Source organism: Erinaceus europaeus, chromosome 1, assembly GCF_950295315.1.
Source record: "Erinaceus europaeus chromosome 1, mEriEur2.1, whole genome shotgun sequence".
Lineage (NCBI taxonomy): Eukaryota > Metazoa > Chordata > Mammalia > Eulipotyphla > Erinaceidae > Erinaceus > Erinaceus europaeus.
The window spans coordinates 161156680-161179831 of NC_080162.1; the positions used below are offsets into that span (position 1 = coordinate 161156680).

At 38.6% G+C, this 23152-nt stretch overlaps 1 protein-coding gene across 2 annotated transcripts in view; it reads left to right on the forward strand.

Annotated features, from left to right (window-relative positions):
• Positions 1-247: 247 nt before the first annotated feature.
• CDH17 (cadherin 17) overlaps positions 248-23152 on the forward strand; it is an 84547-nt gene continuing 61642 nt past the window's right edge. The window contains exon 1 of one of the 2 annotated variants that reach the window (XM_060198981.1): positions 248-268. The gene's annotated coding sequence lies outside the window, so the exon portion shown is untranslated. Of the gene's footprint in view, positions 269-17762; positions 17881-23152 lie in introns of those variants that run through there. The other variant, XM_007537234.3, reaches the window with a different exon arrangement.

A 23152-nucleotide genomic window follows, 5' to 3' on the forward strand; every position in this document is an offset into this window, starting at 1 on the left:
TCGTGGTTCTCCCAAGGTCAGAGATAAAGGTTGACTATTATTTCTATAACTGTCTGTATATATTTTCTCATTTTTTTTTCTATGGTCCTGCTCTCTCTTCTATTTTAAGTCAAAGCTATACCTATTACTACTTCCGAGTATTCTTCCTTTTTTCTTCCTCTCTCTTTAGGTCCTGAGGGAACTGGGTTTCAGAGTCCTCTGGTCATCTTCCCCTAACATTTCTGCCCCTCTGGGAGTATAGACCAAAATTCTTTATGGGATGCAAAAGGTAGGAGTTCTGGCTTCTGTAACTGCTTCTCCAATGGACATGTGCATCGGCAACCATGAGTTACTAATAATATTTAGAAGTTGCAAGGCTTTATTTTATGCACATATTTATATACACATATATATTTGGGGTGAGGATGAAGCTAGAATCTTTCACATACATGATTTCATTGCTCTGGGCTACTTTTTTCATTCAAATATATGTGTTTTTTGGGGGGAGGGAAGAGAACCAATACTCCCACCTCTGTTGTTCACATGGCAATGAAGACTCTACCTGCTGAGCTATCTTTACATCTTTTTCTTTCTTTCTCTCTTCCTTTCTATTATCTGTCTATCTATCTATCTATCTATCTATCTATCTATCTATCTATCTATCTATCTATCTATCATCAGTGCTGGGGATCTCAAACGTTCAAGGCATGCGCTTTACCATTAAATCAACTCCTTGGCTCAATTTGCTGAATATGTTATCATTTTTTAAATTTGTGACTACTAGTGGGTTATAAGATTGTAAGATTACACATCACACTCATCACCAAATTTTGGTGTCCCCACTCTCCCACCTCTCAAAGACAACCACCATGGGTACCATAGATATCACAATTTAGCTTGCTTCTTTTATTTTATTTTTTCGTTTTCAAATTCACGTGTATTACTTCTCTAGTCTACAAATGAGTTAAACACCCTGGCAGTTGTCTTTCATCTCTTTAATTACTTCACCTCAAGTTCCATCCATTTTGTCCCAAAGGATATGATTATCTTTTTTGACTGTAGGATAGTAATGGAAAACACTCTTAAGGCAGGTGAGTGGAGTTGAAAGGTTCTTTAAAAAAGGAATTGGTGGAAAATGTTGTAATTACTCTTTTTACCTTCCAAACATATTTAAATATCTTTGTGCCATTTCTAGAAAGAGTTCAGAGCTCCCTAATATATATCTCTAACCTGCATTATTTTTAAATTTAATTTTTTATTATTATTACTATTGATGAAAGGTTTATTGCTGGGGTACAGTACTTGCATAACTCCACCTTTCCCATAAACCTTTTTTTTTTTTTTGACTTTTTTCTTTCTTTTTAATAGAGGCCAAGAGACACAAAATTGAGATGGAGAGACATATTTTGGCACTGTTCCACCACTCATGATGCTCCTCCTCTTCCCCAGGTGGGGGCTGGGGTATTGAACTCAGGTGTTTGCACTTGGTAACATGTACTCTACTAGATGAGCAGCCATCTGGTCCTTCCCACCTTATTTTTTTTCCCTTTTGGCTGAGTCACTGCAGTTCTGAGAACAAGAAGAGCAAAAGGTAAGGTGTTGAGGGTCTTGTTTAGGATTTCCATACTCATCTTGGTGATAAAAACAGATATCAAAAATTGTGTTAAGTGGATGTCAGGATTCTAGAACAGCAGCTTGCATTCCTGAGACCTCCCCCCCCCTCAGAGATGGCAGGCTTAATCCCCAATACCACCTTGTACCAGAGCTGAGCAGAGTATGATCTTTTTCTTTCTCTCTCTCTCCCTCTCATTTTCTTGCTCATAATAAGTTGGGAGTAGGAGGACAGCATGATTGATATGTAAAAGACTTTCATGCCCCAAGCTCTGAGGTCCCACATTCAATTCCTAGCACCACCATAAGCCAGAGCTGAGCAGTGCTGTGTCTTTCTGTGTCTATCTCTTTCGTTAAAGCAACTAAAATAAATGCAAATAAAAATACAGCTGGAATTGGGATTCAGGTTCAATTTGTTAGTCTCTAAATACTGGAGGTTAGTAAGTGCTTAATCACTTGGCCTAAAAATACAGTAGACTAACTTATTAGAAGCTGGTAAAGATGAGAAATAACTTTGTACCGACATGGAGAGCCTGGGACTGGCTTCCTGGTAGTTAGTGTATTTACATTCCTTTGACTCTAGACTAAAAAAGGGAAGGGACCCAAGAATCCCATATTCCAAAGGGAGAATAGTTTTTAAGGTTTTAGGTCCCTTTAAACCTAATTAAATTTCCAGTGAAGGTCAGCAGGTCAGCATTGTACTGGAAGTCACATGTTGTCCTAATAATCGAGAGCATGTCCAGGTACTTGGGGAGAGGATGCATTTTAGAAAGCCCACAGAGTCAGGAATAATTCAATTATTGCTGGGGACAAGGTGCACCTGGATCTCTGAATGACTCTTTGAACTCTCTTGATGGCTGGGCCTGACTTGTCTGAGTTGAGCTGCAGTAAAGTTAACCACTTCCTTATTGGCTTCTAGGAAACAGTGATCCTCCTTTAGACTAGCTGAGAGACAGCAACTGGACTCAGGCTTCCAGTGGCTACTGCTGCTTGCTTCCCAACACAAGAGATCAGGAGGAAATCCCAGAAGATCCTCTGGAGAGAAGATCTGGGTGACAACACCCTACAGGGATACAGTGGTGGGTATTGTCAGTTATGGAAATGATACTGGGCAGGTTTCTCAGCTGGGGTAGGATTCCCACCAAATTAACTCTCAGAAGAGATGGAGAAGGAGAGTCAGCTGGTGGGAATGAGATGGAGGTGGTGGGGGAGGAGTCAGCTGTTTATCTGTGAGTGGATGGTTTGCTTAGTGAATTTGAGCCACCTGTGTCTGGCATGTCCTCCTAAGTCGGACAGTGAGGGACTGTGTTCAGAGAGCTGTTTCAGGAGACCCAGGAGAGGAGGGTATGCAGTGACTTCTGTTTTTAACGTGAATCAAATCCAGGAGTATATATTTTTCTTTGCTACTCATTTTCCTTGCTTCTAAAGTAATAGTTATAACTATCTTATGAGGATTGTTGTGAATATTCAGTTAGATGACATAGTGATAATACAGAGAAACTAGAAAAGGGTCTTGCAAAGGGGTAGACATTAGGCCAGTGGTTCTATTTTTTTAAGAGAAAGACAGAGATGGGGAGGGGAAGGGGGGAAGCACTGGTCTGGTCTTATGTGGTACTAGGGATTGAACCTGGGACCTAAGGTTTGTAAAGTAAGTGCTTTTCTCACAGACCCTTCTCCTTAGTTGCAAGACCTGTGGCTCCTAATCTTGGCAATGTATTGGCATCAAGGAGCCTTTAGATACTATTGCTGCTGGGATTCATAAAAAAAAAAAATCCAGTCAAATCAGAATCCTTTATGAGTCTATATAGCAGGGTTTAAGAACCCCTCTATTATACCATTCAAGGGGGATATAAAAGAGTGATGGATTCTGGTAAACTTTCAGTCAAGTCTTGTAAACTGTGGTTGCTTTTCTTTTGTTTAAAGTGATGACTTAAAAAAAAGTTTTTTTTAATATTTTCCCTTTTACTGCCTTTGTGGTTATTGATGTTGTTGTTGGATAGGACAGAGAGAAATGGAGAGAGGAGGGGAAGACAGAGAAGGGGAGAGAAAGATAGACACCTGCAGACCTGCTTCACCACCTGTGAAGCAACTTGCCTGCAGGTGGGGAGCCGGGGGCTCAAACCGGGATCCTTCTGCTGGTCCTTGTGCTTTGCGTCAGGTGCGCTTAACCCACTGCGCTACCACCCAGCTCCCTAAAGTGGTGACTTAAAGAAGGTACTGCCAACTCTGATGTCTAAATCTGCTAGGATTAATTCAGGTTCTAGGCAGTTTCTAGGTTTCTCAGGCTTAGGAGGTGGAACTGGGACCCAGGAGTCAATGATAGAAAAATGTCCCTCTGGAGCTGGGCCTTTGCGTGATGCTGGTCAGGTTAGTCAGGCTTAAGCCAGGGGCAGGTGGATAAATGGATGAACAGCAATTTCAGTTGAGTCTCCTGTGTGTCATTCAAAGGGGGAAATTGGTCTTGCTGGCTTCATCATGGAGGGCGGGGTGTAAATTGCAGAACAGAGGCTTCAGATTCCATGCTTTCTGATCTAGAAACTGAACATTTCCAGAGCTAGGATACCATGGTTTTTCCAGAAATTCTAGTTATTTGTGAGATCAGCCTTAATGTTACCTGAAAGGTAAGACCTCAGGGAGAAAAGCTTAGTGTGGTGGTCCGGGAGGTGGCGCAGTGATAAAGCTTTGGACTCTCAAGTATGAGGTCCCGAGTTCAATCCCCAGCAGCACATGTGCCAGAGTGATGTCTGGTTCTTTCTCTGTCCTCCTGTCTTTCTCATAAATAAATAAAATCTTTAAAAAAAGGAAAGCCTAGTGTGACGGGCTGCCCAGTTATAAGATTTAGTAAGGTGCTATGCAAAACAGGTGCCTACCTGGATGAGCTCTCTGACCCTTCATTTTGTTTCCTTTAAAGATTTATTCATTTTATGAGACAGGAAACGAGGGAGATTCAGAGAGACCAGAGTATGGCACTAGTATATGCAGTGCTGGTGATCAAACCTAGCATTATATACATGCCAAGTCCTATCCTCTGCTACTGAGATGCCTCTTTTGTCACCAGGTTATCCCTCGGCTCCACACCTGCATGAATCCTCTGCTCCCAAGGAATATATACTTTTTAATAGGATGAGAGGGAGGGAGAGACAAAAAGACACTGCAGTGTCACCTCACCACTTGTGAAAATTATCCATGCAGGTGTTCTGATGTGACAGGGGCTCAAACCCAGGTCCTCGGGCATGGTAAGGTGAGCGCTCGCTCTCACACTTGAGCCATCTCCCAACCCCCACTCCTTGGTCACTCTTTAAAAAAATTATTTACTTACTTATTTATTGTTACTATTTTCCACTGGGTCTTGATGCCTGCACAACAATTCCAGTGTTCCTGGAAATCATCATTTTCTTTTTTTTTTCTTTCTCTCTTTCTTTCTCTTTTTCTTCCTTTCTTCTTCCACAGAGAAATTGACAGGGAAAAGGCTAAATAGGATAGGAAGAAGAAAGACATCTGCAATCTGGCTTCAGCACATGTGAAGTTTCCCTTTTGTAGGTGTGGGGGCGTAGCTTGAGTCTGAGCCTTGCACATTGTTACATGTGCACTCTGCTGGGTGCGCCACAACAAGGTCACTCTCATCATTTTTGAAAGTAAAATACAGAAGAGGAAATCTAGTAAGTAAAACAAGGTATGCTTAAATAAAAAGCGATAATAGAAAACCCTGAAACACCTATGGTAGTAGAAAACAAATGATGTGTTCTGAAGTGACTGGATTGAGGTGACTGAAACTGTTGAGCCTATGTTTTATATATTTATATCAGGGTAGAATTGGCTAGAGGGAATGTCTTCCTCTTCCTGGTTACAGTTTTATTGATGTATAGTCACATACAGGATATGTTACAATGTTCAAGGACCCTTGTTTAGGCCCCAGTCCCTATAGGGGGAAAACTTGGTGAGTGGTGAAGTATGTTGTAGGTGTCTGTCTCTCCGTCTCCCCCCGTCTCTATTCAATAAACTATTTTTGAATGTGTTGTTTAATAGAACTCTGTAGTTTATTCAGAGATCTGTGCAATTATCTTTGCAATGAATTTAGAACATTTCCATCACCACAGAAAGAAACCCCATATCCTTTAATTGCAGCCCTCCAACCACATCCTCCTATAGCCTGACCCCAGGCAACCAGTAATCCACTCTCTCATTGTGAACTTGCCTAGGCTGTGTATTTCACATTAGTGAAATCATATAACATTTGATGTTTTTCTTTTTTTGGCCTACAGGGTAATTGCTAGGGCTCGGTGCCTGCATTATGAATCCACTGTTCCTGGTGGCCATCTTTTCTCCATTGTTGTTGTTGCTGTTGTTGTTGGATAGGACAGAGGAAAATTGAGGAGGGGAAGACAGAAAGACACCTGCAGACCTACTTCACCTCTTGTGAAGTGACCCCCCTGCAGGTGGTGAGCTAGGGGCTGGAAGTGGGATCCTTGCACCTGTCCTTGGGTTTCATACTATGTGTGCTTAAGCTGGTGTGCTATCACCTAGCCCCCAGCGTATGATGTTTTTTTGTGTGTGTTTTCCTTAGCTAAATGTTTTCACGTTCACCCACAGTGTTGCATATGACAATGATTCATTTCTTTGTTTGGCTGAATAACATTCTGTGTGTGGATACAGCATTTTATTAATCTATTTTTTTCACTTCAGGGCATTTTGGCATATCTTCACTTTTGTCTATTATGAATAATGCCACTATGAACGAATGCAAATTTTTGTGTGGATATATATTTTCATTATTCCTGGATATATACCTCAGATGAAATTATTTGGTCAAATAACTGTAATTTTTTGAGAAACCTTCTAGACTTTAAAAAAAAACTTTATTGGGGGATTAATGATTTGTAGTCGACAGTAATATACAATAGTTTGTACATACATAACATTCCCCAGTTTTCCAACCTTCTAGACTTTTAAAAAAGTAATTGCACTATTTTGCATTTCCCCAGAAATATTGCATATTCTGGTTTCTCTGCATATATTTGCCTATTTCTTTTTTATTCATTTTATTTATTTGCATAGTATTTATTTATTTTTATTATTACTATTATTATTTATTTATTTAAGAAAGGAGACATTAACAAAATCATAGGATGGGGGGGTACAGTTCCACACAATTTCCGCCACCCAATCTCCATATCCCATCCCCTCCCCAATAGCTTTCCTATTCTCTATCCCTCTGGGAGCATGGACCCAGGGTCATTGTGAGTTGCAGAAGGTAGAAGGTCTGGCTTCTGTAATTGCTTCTCCGCTGAACATGGGCATTGACTGGTCAATCCATACTCCCAGTCTGCCTCTCTCTTTCCCTAGTAGGTTGAGTCTCTGGGGAAGCAGAGCTCCAGGACACATTGGTGGGGTCTTCAGTCCAGGGAAGCCTGGCTGTTATCCTGATGGCATCTGGAACCTGGTGGCTAAAAAGAGAGTTAACATATAAAGCCAAACAAACTGCTGAGTAATCATGGACCCAAAGGTTGGAATAGTGGAGATGAAGTGTTGGGGGGTACTCACTGCAAACTCTAGTGTACTACTGCTTTCAGGTATATATTTGCCCTAGTTTATGGATACGTGTGAACATATGCTCTATCTCCTGGAACCTGTTTGTATTTTGGTGTCATATTTAAGAAACCACCTCCAAATATAATGCCATGAAAATTAGCCCCTATTTTCTTTTAAGAGTAATACAGTTTTAGCACTTAACTTTAGGTCTTTATTGAGTTTTTCTAAATGGTTTGAAGTAGGAGTTCAACTTTATTCTTTTGCATGTGGATTTTCAGCTGGTCTCATCATTCTTTGTTGAAAAAAGCTTTGTCTCCAGAAAATGTTACCTTCATCCATTCCTTCTTCCATTTCCTCTCCCATTCCTTCCTCTATCCCTCCATCCTTCCCTCCTTTCCTCCCTCCCTCCCTCCCTTCCTTCCTCCCTCCCTCACTCCCTCCCTCCTTTCCTTCCTTTCCCTTCCTTCCTTCCTTCCTTCCTTCCTTCCTTTTATTCTTTTCAGAGCACTATTCTGGCTTATGGTGGTATAGTCAGTTGAACTTGGGACATCAGATCCTCAGGTATAAACATATTTTGCATAACCACTATACTGTCTCCCTAATGCTGAACATATTAATTTCCTTTATAAAAGGAATTATTTCAGTGGTCCGAGAGGTGATGCAGTGTATAAAACATCAGACTCTCAAGCATGAGGTCCTGAGTTCAGTGCCTGGCAGCCCATGTACCAGAGTGATGTCTGGTTCTCTCTCTCTGTCCTCCTATGTTTCTCATTAATAAATAAATAAAATCTTTTAAAAAGGAATTATTTTGTTTTAATGAGAGAGATAGAAAAATAAAGACAGAGAGAACAGAGCACTGCTTGACTTTTTCCTCTTTTTTTAGCCAGAGCACTACTCAATTTTGCCTTATGGTGGTATTATTGATTGAACCTGGGATCTTGGGATTTCAGGCTTTAAAGTCTTTTGTATAACCATCATGCTATCTCCCCAATCCTGGACATATTTTTTTCCTTATAAAAGGAGTTATTTTATTTTAATGAGAGAGATACGAGAGATACAAAGAAAGACAGAGGACCAGAGCACTGCTCCACTCTTTTTCCTTTCCTTTTCTTTTTTTCCTCTTCTCTTCTCTTCTCTTCTCTTCTCTTCTCTTCTCTTCTCTTCTCTTCTCTTCTCTTCTCTTCTCTTCTCTTCTCTTCTCTTCTCTTCTCTTCTCCTCTCCCCTCCCCTCCCCTCCCCTCCCCTCCCCTCCCCTCCCCTCCCCTCCCCTCCCCTCTCCTCTCCTCTCCTCCCCTTTATTTTCTTTTTTCCTTGCCAGAGTACTGCTCAGCTCTGACTTGTGGTGCTACTAGGGACTGACTGAACCTGGGATCATGGGGTCTCAGGCATAAAAGTCTTTTGCATAACCATTATGCTATCTCCTCAGCCCAGAAGTATTTAAGGCCAAAATTTTCAAAAGCAATCTTAACATTCTTGTTTCCAGTGATACACTGACAGATAAGGGGAACTGGTATTTACTGAGACCCTAGTGTCTAAGCTACAGAGCTTTTCCAAACAAGGTGGGAAAGTAACAGCATATACATCGCCCCGTCTCCCATTTGTACCTGGGATGTAAATTACTAATTAGCAATAGTCATGACGACTTCAGTACTGACAGAAGGAGTAATTTGGAAAATATTAAAACAGGCTAGTTTTAGATCTGTTGAATTCGTTGTCCATATATGGCATGTACATGGACTTGTGGCAATAGATGGTTGTATATAAAAGACAGACATGGAGAGCACACGAGAAAACTGGGCTGGAGAGGTGTGTGTGTGTGTGTGTGTATGAGTGTATGTGTATGAGTGTGTGTGTGTGTGTGTGTGTGTGTGTGTGTGTGTGTATGAGACAGTGGCTTATTCATGGGAGCAGATCCAATTACCTAGAGTGAGTGACAAGGCAAGATAATATGGGATTGAGCCAAGCAGTCCAATGAGCCCACAAATGGAACTTCAAGCTACTAGTTCCAGAGGTAGAAGAAAAACTAGGAGAGTGCATTGTTGAGGAAGCCAGTGAAAAAAGACCTGGAGAGCTGTTTATAGAGCTGAGGGTTGCTAGAGATTTGGGAAAGTGCAGATTGGAGAGATTACTTCTAATTGTCCCAAGGAGGTTGGTTGTTAGCTGTTAGGTGGGTACAGTTTTAATGGAATAATGGGGGTAGGAGTCAGGTAGAATGTTCTGAGTAGTGAACTGGATGTTAGTAAGAACTGGTGTTGGTGAATTCTGGTCAGAGATAAGCCTCTGAAAACCAAAAGGATTATTGTACTTCCATGGAATTTAAAGGAAGCCTAATGTCAAAATATTCAGTTGACAGAGAAAAAAGTGTTTTAAAAGGAAAGTGAACATGTTTGTGCCTGTCAATTTCAGCATGTATGTGCCACATTAAATACACTGCATCATGGAGCATCTTTTCTGCAAAAACTGGATCCCAAATATGGAGAAAAACTAATATCAAATACAGGCTTTACTAAAGATTACTTACTGGCAGATAAAGCACAGACTACCCAAGCAGTGTTCCTTACATAAAAGTCTAGGTGATCATCTTGATCAGAAACCCAGTGCTTTAAATGTTTACAGAATACCTGTTTTACAAAATTCTCCAGACTTGGAAAGCTCTAAAAAGAATTGCTCATATGGCAATGATGCAGATACTTACTAGACTATTCTAATTCATGGGGTGGGTAATTAGAGCAACTTTGAGAATTTCACCTACTGGAGCCAGGAGGTGGCACACCCAATTCAGTGTACATGCATAAGACCTGGGTACAAGTCCCTGTTTCCCCACCTGTAGAGGGTTAGCAGAGGGAGAGGGCGGGGGGGGGGATCTTTGAGTGGTGAAACAGTCCTCCATGTGTGTCTTTCTCTACTTCCCCCTACACCTCTTGATTTCTCTCTGTTCTATCTATCTAACAAAGAATTTAAAAAAGAAAGGGAGGGATGATGGCCACCCAGAGAGGTGGATTTGTGAGCCCCAGTGATAACCCTGGTGGCAGTGAAAAAAAATTGTCTCACTGTTGGATAGATGCCCGGAAAAACCTTTTAGGGTAGAAATAAATATTCCTTGGATACATACCTGCAAGTTTGGAGTACTTCTGTCAAAGTAGATATTATCACAGCCTACCAGCCTCAAACTGTCTTTTTTTTTTTTTTTTTAAGTTTAGGATGAGTACAAGGTGTTATATAAGATTTCACAATATTATGTGCACTTTAGAACTGGTGATTTATTTTTTTATTTACTTTTTCTTTTTGTCTTTTAATGATTTTCTAAAGTGCTCTGGTTTGGAAATTTGCCTCCTTAATTCCTCAAAATAGCAACAATAAAAAATTCAAACAAATCTAGAGACAAGTACAAGAGTTATATAAAAGTAGCAGTTATTTTACTTAAACTTATCAGAAAATGAACATTGTCCTGGCTAATGAAAGAAATTAGGAAAATTCAATTTCAGCCTAAAATATTCATTATCAAAACATTAGCTTCTCTACATACCACTAAATTAATGTTGGACAAAAAGCTACTAAAATGATAGTTTGAGGAAGTGTGAAATAATTCATTCACTTGGGCTCCCATCAGCCTTGACTGAGCCTATATGTAATTATAATTATTTGGAATTAATGAATTAGATAACTGAAAGAAGTCTAATTTTGAAAAACATTCATGTGTCAATGTAAGTCATAGTTTCTGACATCATTAACAAGAAAGTCATACAAAATATTTCATATTTCTATTAAGTGAGGCTTATGTATTTAAAAGTTTTAAAGAAATACCATTTCATGATCACAACATGTGTTAGTGGACTCAGTGTTTTCAGAATGAGTGATGTGTTCCATACAAATAGGTGCATATTAAGATTCAAATGTATACAAGTGGGAAGAATAACATTGATTGATTTCTTTTGCTTTGAGTTTTAAAAAATAAAAATTCTAGAAGTATTAATGTACTTTTACATATATTAAAATAATTTCATACACGTTCACATCATTAGCTAACAGAATTTAGTTATTCTAGTATTTCATAAAATTTTTGTCTGGGGTCTATAAAGACTTGGTTCCTTACTAACTAGCATTGTCCATAAACTAAAGCATTACTTTCATTTTTCTGTAGTTAGAAGAATGACTAAGATTTTATTATAGAGGTGCTCAAATGGTTTTTAATGCCATGAAACTATTAGAAATACTGAACTGTTGAAAAAAACCATGACACATTTTTGCATGGAAAAAATGTAATGACTTTTCTGACAACCCAATATTTACCTAGATCCTTTCAATTGTTTATCCTCATTCACTCATGTCCTCATAGAAATAATCTATTATCTTCTGATTGATAGAGACAGTAATCTCCAACAATTAGAATTTTCTTTTTAGGGCTCATATGCTTGCTTTGTTATGTGTAACATGCAGGGTTTTTTAAAATTTTTATTTATAAAATGGAAATATTGGCAAGACTATAGGATAAGAGGGGTACATTTCCACCACCAGAATACCGTATCCCATTCCCTCCCTTGATAGCTTCCCTATTCTTTATCCCTCTGGGAGTATGGACCCAGGGTCATTATGGGGTGCAGAGGTGGAAGGTCTGGCTTCTGTAATTGCTAAACATGGACATTGACAGGTTGATCCATACTCCCAGTCTGCCTCTCTCTTTCCCTAGTGGGGCAGGAATCTGGAGAGGCAAGGCTTCAGGACACATGGTGGGGTCATCTGCCCAGGGAAGTCAGGATGGCATCATGGTAGCATCTGGAACCTGGTGGCTGAAAAAGAGTTAAGATATAAGGCAGAAGAAATTTTTGACTAATCATGAACCTAAAGGCAAGAATATTGCAGATGAAGATTTGGGATCTCCTCTTTGGAAAAAGCTGGTAGGTCTATTTTAGGTATATTACAAGGGGACTGTGACTTTATTAGATTTTTGCCTGTGCCTGAAATCTATTATTCAAATGGATCCAAGTTATTGTCTGAGGAGATGGTGTCATAGTTGTAAAAAGGACTAGAAAGCTGGATCAGGGAAAAGAGTAGCTCCCAAATATGGAGAAAGTATATAAGTATTGTTAACTGTAAAACCTATCTATTTGAATTGGGGCCTATATTCAGCACAGGAGCCTATGTAACCTCTGCATCCCTGTAGGTCTGAGCTCACTTTTAACTGTTTCCTGAAAGTTTTATAGAATTTGTAAAGCATTCTTAATAACTGTTTCAATTTCTTTGTCTGTAATTGGTTCATTTAGATGTTGTAGTTCTTCCTGGTTCAGTTTTGAAAGGGTATACATTTCTAGGAATTCTTCCATTTCTTCCAGATTCTCTAGCTTGATGGCATATAGTTAGTTGTTCAGTGCCCACCCAGGTTTATGCCTGGCCCCAGCCTCACTGGAGGAAGCATCCATGCTATGGTGTCTTTTATCTGTCTTTTAATCTGAAAAAATAAGCCTGGATCAGTGAACTCCCAGTGATCAAGTGATGGCAAAGAAAAAAATTCCTTTCCATTTTTATTAGTATTGAATTGTTATTAAACCACTGAACTAGCAATGTCTCAGCTTGACATAAAGATGAATTCTTAAAATGTGTAGTGTTCACTCTGAAATATGATGCTATTATCCCTTGGATTTAGTTTGGAAGAATTTATGTAAATAGAGAAACACATGATTCTCAGAACCATATTATACTAGTTCTGGAGAGAAGAGGAAACTCCCTTGTAATTCAGAGTTAAGATAATTCAGAGATGTGACCTCATTTTAATTTTTCTGATGGTGACTTTGAACTTTGAACAGTCCTATTTCCTGACTTGGAAACTAAAGGCTAGAAGTATTTGGTTGTCAGAAAAGTCATGACACATTTTTTGCATAGAAAAACAGAAAAAATACATCATGACTTTTCCAATAATCCAGTAGCATAAAACATAAAGGGACATATATTTTATAATTTGGCTATCTCCCAATAGGAACAGGTTCACACAGTAGGAAGTGGCTTCTTAGTATGAGTTTTAAAAAGACATCTATTTTATAAGGGTGAGAGACAGAGATAGAGAGGGGAGGGGAAGATAGGTAGATAGACATCTGCAGACCTGCTTCACTGCTTGTAAAATGACCCCCCTGCAGGTGGAGGACCAGGGACTTGAGCTGGGATCCTTGCAAGAGTCCTTCTGCTTTAACCCATTGTGCCACCACCTATTCTCCGCATCATATATATCTCTAAAACTATTTTTATTTATTTATTTATAAAAAGGATGGGATACAGAGATCTGGTGGTGGGAATTGTATGGAGTTGTAACCCTCTTATCCCTCTCCCTCCCTTGATAGAATAGGAAAGTGTTATTATTTTTTTCTTTTTAATTTTATTTATAAAAAGGAAACACTTGACAAAACCATAGGATAAGAGGGGTATAACTCCACACAATTCCGACCACCAGATCTTTACATCCCACTCCTTCCCTTGACAGCTTTCCTATTCTTTAACCCTCTGGGAGTATGGACCCAAGGTCATTGTGGGGTACAGAAGGTGGAAGGTCTGGCTTCTGTAATTGCTTCCCCGCTGAACATGGGCCTTGGCATGTCGATCCATACTCCCAGCCTGCCTCTCTCTTTCCCTAGTGGAACCCTAGGGGTGGGGTTCTGGGGAATCGGAGCTCCAGGACACATTGGTGAGGTTGTCTGTCCAGGGAAGTCTGGTTGGCATCATGCTAACTTCTGGAACCTGGTGGCTGAAATGAAAGTTAATGAAAGCCAAACAAGTTGTTGATTAATCATGAACCTAAAGGCTGAAGTAGTGCAGATGAAGAGTTGGAGGGGTCTCCGTTTTATAGATAGTTAGTAGGCATATTTTAGTTATATTCCAAAGGGCCTGTGACTATACTAAACCTACTTTCTTAATGTGATTTTTAAAAAATATGATGTATCACATCAATAGATATATAAATATTGAGGTATTCTTGCATATCTAGAATAAATTCCATTTTATCCTATATATCCATTTTGTCCCTTTTACACATGATACAACATTATTGAATTTGGATTTAGAATATTTTGAGGATTTTTGCATCTATTCCTTAATAGATATTGGTGTGTGGTGTGTGTGGGTGTGTGGTGTGTGTGTGTGTGTGTGTGTGTGTGTGTGTATTTTCTTTCTCTGGTGTTGGCATCAGGACAATTTTGTCATTGTAAAATAAGTTTGAGCTATTGCACCAAAGCAACTCTGGTGAAGGAAGGAAGAAGGGGAGGGGGGAACCTCTGGGTTCCTGGTGCATGATGGGAAACAGACCTAAGTTTAGGGAGAGAGTGTTTTTTCAGGTACCTATCATGGTGAGATGAGAAATTTTACCCATGTGTCAACAACTGTACTGTAAACCATTAATCCCTTAATAAAATGATAAAAAAGGAATTTTAATTTTGTGGAAGGTTTTAAAAATGATAGCTATTTTGTTCTTATTCCTTTTCTGTAGATTTGAGGTTACTAGGGGGGGTGTATATAAAACAAGTGTTTGTGATTCACTTTTGGTAGATTGTATGTTTCTAGGAATTTATCCACTTTTTGTTTAAATTTATGAAATATAAATATTCATGGTAATCTGCCATGATCCTTTGAAATGTTATATCAGTTGTAATTTCTCTTTCATTTTTAATTTAACTTATTTTATCTCTTAAGAAAACTGACTCTTACTGCCATTGATCTTTTTCTGTTGTCTTTTTAGCTTCTATTTCATTTATTTCTTGTCTTATCTTATAACTTGTTTCTACCTAATGACTTTGGATTTTATTTGTTGCTTTATTCATAGTTCTTTTAAGTGTAAGTGCCGGGCTAGCTTCGCGGGGCGGGAGAGAGAGACAACCAGGGACTCATGACTGAGGGTACGCAGTTCAGTCTTTATTCATGTGGAATGCAGTACAATCTAAGCTATCTCTAATCACAATCTTGTCCTTATATATCCTGAGGCGGAAGTGTCAGGTCCGAAGAGGATGTAGGTAGGAAAGGGGATGGGGAGAAGGAAAAAGCATGCAAAACAATGAGGATTAAACTAATGCCCTGGAGGCAGGGTGGTGCTTAATTAACAGTGGTTATGTAAATAGAATACAGTGTTAAGCAGGGGGGGATTAAACCAATGAAACAGAAGGGGTCTTAGAAGCAGAATTTAGAAGCATACCAACATGTAAGGTTAGATTTTCTGAGATTTTCCTTGTTCTTGGGGTATGCCTGAATTATCATGAACTTCCCTCTCAGCATTGTATTCATGTATTTTGGAATGCTGAATTTCCAATTTTATTTTTTTCAAGGTATTTTATTTCTTCATTGACTCAGTGGTAGTTTCATAACATGATGTTTAATCTTAATTATTTGTGGGTCACCCTACAGTTTTCTTATTGTAATCAGTTTCTAGTTTTGTGTCATTTGCACTGGAAATAATAGTTGGTATGGTTTTGGTCTTCTTAAATTGAATGAACTTTGTTTTGGACTTGCAATTTGTTCCGAAGTATGTTCCATGTGATGTTAAGAAGAACAACATATATTATACTACTTTTAGATGGGATGTCTATAAAAGTCTGTTAAGTCAGTATTCTCAGTTATGTTTTTTAAGGCTGATGTTTCCTTGTCATTTTCTGCCTGTATTAACTGTTCATAGATGTAGATAGGGTATTGACATTGCATACTATAATTGTATTATCAACTTCTCTCTTGAGGTTTGCTATTAGTCCCTTTATATATTTAGTTGCCTCTTTACTGGGTGCATAAGTATATAACATCTGCATATTTCTTTCTAAAGAACACATTATAGACATGGTTAGGTACTCTTGGTGAAAAACATATATTTATGTGAGCCCCCACACCTATGGACATCTAATCTTTGACAAAGGGGCCCAAACTATTAAATGGGGAAAGCAGAGTCTCTTCAACAAATGGTGTTGGAAACAATGGGTTGAAACATGCAGAAGAATGAAACTGAACCACTGTATTTCACCAAATACAAAAGTAAATTCCAAGTGGATCATGTACTTGGATGTTAGACCACAAACTATCAGATACTTAGAGGAAAATAATTGGCAGAACTCTTTTTCGCATAAATTTTAAAGACATTTTCAATGAAATGAATCCAATTACAAAGAAGACTAAGGCAAGTGTAAACCAATGGGAGTACATCAAATTAAAAAGCTTCTTCACAGCAAAAGAAACCACTACCCAAACCAAGAGACCCCTCACAGAATGGGAGAAGATCCTTACATGCCATATATCAGACAAGAGTTTAATAACCAACCAAGAAATTAAAAAAAAGAAAAACATATAGTTATACACTTTCTTTTGAAAACAAAACTTGTAATTTTAAAACACATCTTATATACATCAGAGTTTTGTATGAAGAAGTACCTTCCTTCAGAGCTATGCTGTGAGATATTTATCACTAATTCCAGGAAGTGAAGCTCACAAATAGAAGATGGTTTTATTTTCTGTAGAGTAAGATAATTTTATTTCATTAGTGGTAGGGCGAGTGTGTTAAGAATTTTGGAGTACTCAGCCTTATGGATTTGTTTTCCCTGATCATAGTTAGTTGGGTTAATGCTGAGACCAAGAAGAAAGACCTTCCTTGATCTGTTCACAGAATGAGTATGCTAACCACTGGCAGCTGACTAAATGGCTTCACTTTCAGGATCCCCAAGATAGAAAGGAGGCTTAGGTACCCGTGAAGCTTTCTCAAAGAATTGGAGGAGGAATCTTTCTAGGCAGTGGATTTCACCTTGTACTTTCTGTGTTTATACCTGGAGACAAGTGCATACCTGGAGAAAGCATAACAGAACTTGGGATCCCAGCAATGAGTATCAGAAAGTCAACATAAACAGGATAAAGTGTGATCCCTTTGATACAAAAGTGACATGGACTCTCATCTTCAGAGTGGATTTAGAGTGACTGATAGGAACCAGGAGTTGGTCTACAAGAGGCCTTAGAAATCTGGAGTTACTTATTTCTGCCATTTAGTCAGAAACCCTAGTCTGAGTAGAAAAGATATCTTATTCTAAGTTAAATCTATTCTCAGAAGTAGAGCAGGGAGGAGGGAGGAGTTAGCTTGTGTTAGGGGGAGAGGCTTACTGCTGGCTGTTTTATGCAAACTTTGAAGGCGAACTTTGAATTTCAGAACTTGGTACAGTCAGATTTCACCTTTGGTCATGCTTTCTGAGTCACTTCCTATGTCTCATGGCAGGTTATCATTGAGCTGTGTCACTGCCCAGACATGGTGCCCAGCATTTTGTCTTTGAGATGGAATCTACACAAATCTTTGTCAATTGAGTCTTCTGTACAGCCACTATCCTAAGTGCTGGGAGACATAAAATAAGAATGAAACTGACTCTGATGTCAGAATTCACACCCTAGAGAGGGTGAAATGTAAAGAATGCTTTTCTAGTTCAATTTCTCCTTTTCTCTTAGTTGTCTGTATTAAAAGATTCAGAAACCTGTCTTGAGAGCTGTTATGTGTGAATTAACTTCTTCTGCTACAAACACATTTCTTTCCTAGAGCGTATGTTACAGAATCTTTTATGACATCTGATAGTTCATGAAAATCAATAAAACCCAGTTGATGGTTAATAGTTGACAGAAGGTGAAGGGAGAGGCCAGGAAAGCAGAGCAGCAGTAGTACATTGGGAGTGTCCTCTGGGGACATACTCAAGTCTCAGCAATAGTCTTGATAGCAGTATCCCTCAATGGAAGAAGGAAACTTTTAACAAAGATTTTTCCTTTACTCACAGAAAGGTAAGGGTTTACATGCCTTGACTGTATTGATAATGTATTTATTCATGAATGACAAGATATGGGCCAAGCAGTGGCACACCTGGTTAAGCACACACATTAAAGTGTGCAAAGACCTGGGTTCAAGCCCCTGGTTCCCACCTGCAGGGGGAAAGCTTCACAAGTGGCAAAGCAGGGCTGCAGGTGTTTTTCTTATTTCCCCCTTTTCTCTCTCCCCCTTCCTTCTCTCAGTTCCTCTCTGTCTCTATCCAATACTAAATAAAAATTTAAAAAATAAAGCTTAAGAAAGAATGACAAGATAGATGATGGAGGGATGAGGGCTCTTAAGAAATTATTGGAGGGATGAGGGCTCGTAAGAAATTGTTGGACTAATTTATTCTTCAGAGATGTTATATAGATTTACAAGAGAGGGAAGTTTATGCTTGTTACACATTTTGTTTACAGAGGGTATTTTTTCATGATTTCTTTTTAGTCTATATTTTATAAATTCATTTGATAAGTAGATTTGGTTCAATTAAGTCTGATGGAGGGATGAAAGGAAAGTGGGGGGATTTACAGGAGAAGTCCTTTCTTAGAAGCACTGGGATAAGAATTGAAGACAGACTTTCTTTCAAAGCTGGGAAAGGCTTGGTGTATGTATTGGCCAGTTTCTGGTGTTTCAGGCTCATTGGTGCATTTACTGTCTCTAATGAGTGATAGCTTTAAGATGTCAAATCATGAACAGCTTACTGATGTCTTCAAAACTCCATCTGTCTGCAGACAGATGACCTCTGTGGCTGTGGCCATGGCTGCTAAACAGGAGATTGGAAGGGCAATGTATTCTGATATGTGCTTGTCTTTATTTTTCAAAAACTTAGGTATCAAGGGAGGAGTTGTTTAAGGAAAAAGAAAACAGTCATGCTGAGATAGCAAGGAAAATGGACTTCATTCAGATCTTACTAGCAAGCAAAATGAAGTTTTAATGAGTGAAGGGTTACTGCTGATTAGAGGACATGCAATTGAGTTTCCAGGGCTGGACAGGTGGGCTAGGCTAGTTTCATCTTTCATCAATCAATGGGCACTGAACTGGACAGATTGTTAAAGCTGACCAAGCCTTAATCTTCTTATCTAAAAGGTGGAAATAACTTGCCAAGCTACGTAGTTGTGACTAAATTGAATAATAAAGGCCTCAGTACATTTATTCTTTGGTATCTGGTGAATATTTATGAAGAAGGTAGGAGGGGGGAGAGAGAAAGAACCAGACATTACTCTGATACGTGTACTGCTAGGGATTGAACTCAGGACCTACAGCTTGAGAGTTCAATGCTTTATCCACTGCACCAACTCCCAGACCACTGAATCAAAACATTTTCATATGCAGATAAGTTCTGTTGGGTTGATTCACAATTAAATGTAAAATATATCAGTGAAAATTTCTGAGTTGAAAAGATATTCAGTCCAAATTATAATTGAATTCAAATATATAAATTTAAAAATGGTTTTTCTTACATGTAAAATTATATTTATTTATTCCCTTTTGTTGCCCTTGTTGTTTTATTGTTGTAGTTATTATTGATGTCATTGTTGTTGGATAGGACAGAGAGAAATGGAGAGAGGAGGGGAAGACGGAGGGGGGAGAAAAAGACACCTGCAGACCTGCTTCACCACCTGTGAAGTGACTCAACTGCAGGTTGTAGCCAGGGGCTCGAATTGGGATCCCTAAGCTCATCCTTGCGCTTTGCGCCACCTGCGCTTAACCCATTATGACACTGCTCTACTCCCCAAGTACTGTTGTTTCTTATGCAAGTCTTTGAATAGGATGTGGCATCTTTTGACACTTGCTAAAGTGACCTCTAGGGAAAATCAGAGTTGTTCAAGGCGAAGGTTGCATCTTCCAGTACCTCCTCCCTGCTTTTACAGAGCTAAAATGTATCTTGACAGCATCTCAACTTCCTGTTGCATTGTCAAAGGAACTTTCTTTTTTTTTTTATATATTTATTTTATTTATTTATACCCTTTTGTTGCCCTTGTTGTTTTATTGTTGTTGTTATTATTGTTGTTGTCGTTGGATAGGACAGAGAGAAATGGAGAGAGGAGGGGAAGACAGAGAGGAGGAGAGAAAGATAGACACCTGCAGACCTGCTTCACCGCCTGTGAAGCGACTCCCCTGCAGGTGGGGAGCCGGGGTTCGAACCGGGATCCTTATGCCGGTCCTTGCTGACACAGAGGGCACATGCTTACCTTCTTCTCATGTTAAGTACTCTAAGAAGGAAAGCTAAACATCACCCTTCTCCTGTCCCCAAAGACCCACAGATATTAAATGCTTTTGTGGGTAGTAGTTTATATGAATAGAAATGCATAGATTCATTTGTCATCATGAATTTGCATTTATTTAAAAATTTCTAATGCCACATTTAGAATTGTACTAGCTAGTTTTTGGTTGTTTTTTTTTTTTTTTTTAACCTACTCACTGATTATCTGAATAAAATGGTACTGAATTTTATCAGAGTGAAATAGCTCTCTACCTATTTGTTACTTGTAAGAACAAACATAAGGGACCAGGAGGTGGCTGACATGGTTAAGCACTTACATTAGAGTGTGCAAAGACCCAGGTTCAATCCCTTGGCCCTCACCTGTGTGTGTGTGTGGGGGCTTCATGAGTGGTGAAGTAGGGCTGTAGGTATTTCTCTGTCTCTCTTCTACTCTCTCTATTCAATAATAAACAATAATAAAAAGAGATGACTTTAAAAAGGACAAACTGGAGTGTGTACTCAGATACAGGAAATGATATCAGATACCCAGTGGTTTCTGGACTAATTATGCCAAAGTTGACCTTTCATGTATGCAAACAGACCAAGCTGTCATTGGTTGGGGTGTATATGGTGCAAAGAAAACTTAATTCCTTTTAATTTGTGTAAGCTGACTTTTATATCATGAGAGAATATAGAATATAGAATTTGTATTCTTGAGTAAAAGACAGAAATTAAAATGGTAGGTTTTTGCTTTCAGAGAAAACTGAAAGTGAACATTTTTCTCTCATGGAGGATTTGTGCTTGGTCTCTTTTGTCAGACTGCTGACCCTCAACTCACTGAGCTTGTTTTCCTGCCCTGTAGCATGACAATGGACCCACCTTATAGAATCAAGGTGTTTAAATGGAATAGGCTGACCAATGTGCTTGACTTAGTAAATGCTCATAAAACGATGCTATTTTGTTTCAGTTGTAAAGAGATCATTTTCCCCTAAGTCTCTCACCCATTCCAGTTGTTGGTTTTGATTTAATTATAGAAGTCAAACAGTTAAACTGCCATAGCTGAGCATGACTGAACATTTTTGTCATTAGAATTCCTTGCCTCAGGGTCACCTTACAAATGAGTCAATATTACAGCAAGTGCCTTTGTTTTTGAATCTCAGTATTTACATTCTGTGGGATGGCATCTAAGTTACACTTGCTTCACAATGAATTTCTGCGGTTAGGATGTGTAATTTTATTATCTTTCCAAAATGATTGCTCTTTATGTACTTTATAATATATACTTTTATGATATGTTATATTATGTATGATACATCTACTATAAAATCATATAGCATAGTACTTATAACTATTTATAATATGTAATAACAGTGTATTATCTATAATCTTATATAGTACATGTTTATACAACATATACTGTGTAATACATGAAGTATTATATAAGACATGAAGAAATACTTGCTTGAAAAAGATTAAACACTCTTTTCTTTTTTGAAATTTAAATGCAAAGTTTATTTCCCACCTGATTCTTCTTCTTCTCCTCTTCCTCCTTTTTTTGTTTTGTTTTTAAGAATTAGTGATACATACCCTCCTCTTTAGGCCAGGGAAGGCTCCCTGTGATGTTGTTCTGCTAGTGTGGAGGAAAGAAAGTCTCTCTGGTAGTTTCTTGACGTGTGAATCTGCCTCCCTCTCCAGGGAATTTCCCTGATGTTTTTACTGCCCTCTTGCTGAGGATGCCAGGGAAACACTGTGGTGGACAGGCCACCCATGGTCCCTGTGGATGCCTTCTCCCTGTGATTGGTCTGGACCACCATTCCATTCAGAAGCGGGACCTGCTGTGCTTCTCACACTAGCTGGCCTCCTTTCACTCACTCTGGGGAGGTGTATATTACAGATAATGATATACTATATAATATATATGTACTAAACATTGATATTTAAAAATGGTGCAATATGTGATATAGTCCATATACACTACATATCATACATAGAATACATCTTTTATGGTAAAAACATAGTATATGCTTATGTTATATGATATATACTTTATAATACACATAAATAAATGCTGTATCATACATGAAGAAATACGTTGTTGAAAATAGGCCAACTTTTTGGATAAGAGCACACTTCCCCAAATACTTTATAGAATCCATGATGAACATGGATAACTGTGCTAGTGTTCATACTGAAATCTGCTTTGTGAATTTAAAACATTTAAAATTCCCTATGGCATAAAACTTTGGAAAGTGCAGTGTGGAGCTATATCCTGTAATCTTATAAACCACTGTGATTTAATTACTTATAAAAATTTTTAAAAAATCAAAATTCCCCAGGGGAATCTGTTTCCTCATGAACTCATTTATCTGTATTTATTAAAACAGCCAAGGTCTTCATATACTGAAAGAGTGGCATGTCTATATTGTGATGTTTACTGTGAGAAAAAGTGACTACACTTGTTTGGGGTGGGAGGAGAGGCTGCGTGGCAACCATCCATACTTAGCTTCCTCCCTTCCTTCTAATAAGTCTGAAGTACAAGGCGCTGAGCCTTCACTCCAAGCCTGCCTGTTTATTTCTAGCTCACTACTAGCCATTTTGAAAGGATCCCTTATCTGTCAAGTGTATAGATGACTGAGATCCTCCAGTGATTTTCCTAAACCTTAAGTGATGTGTTAGCTGTCAGAAATCTGTGAGCCCAACCAAAACTATGGGCATGATTGATCTGAACATTTCTTGATAAACACTGGTGTGAGCAAGCTTTTAACCTGATCTTTATTCATATCTGGCTTTGCTTTATAATTTATGTTGCTCTTAGCAATATACAATGCAGAGGTGACATAAATAAATGACATGGGGTGTTTAGTGCTGTTAGGTCCTGGTGGTGTTATGAATTCTTGTCACATTTTTCCCTGCCCACATAACCTACAATATTTGAAAACAAAATTTGCAGTCATCTCCTTTGGAACATTCTTTGTTCTTTGGAAATGCATGATTCAACCTTAGTGTAGGATGAACTATTTTACAATTCAAGATTTTTCCAAGTT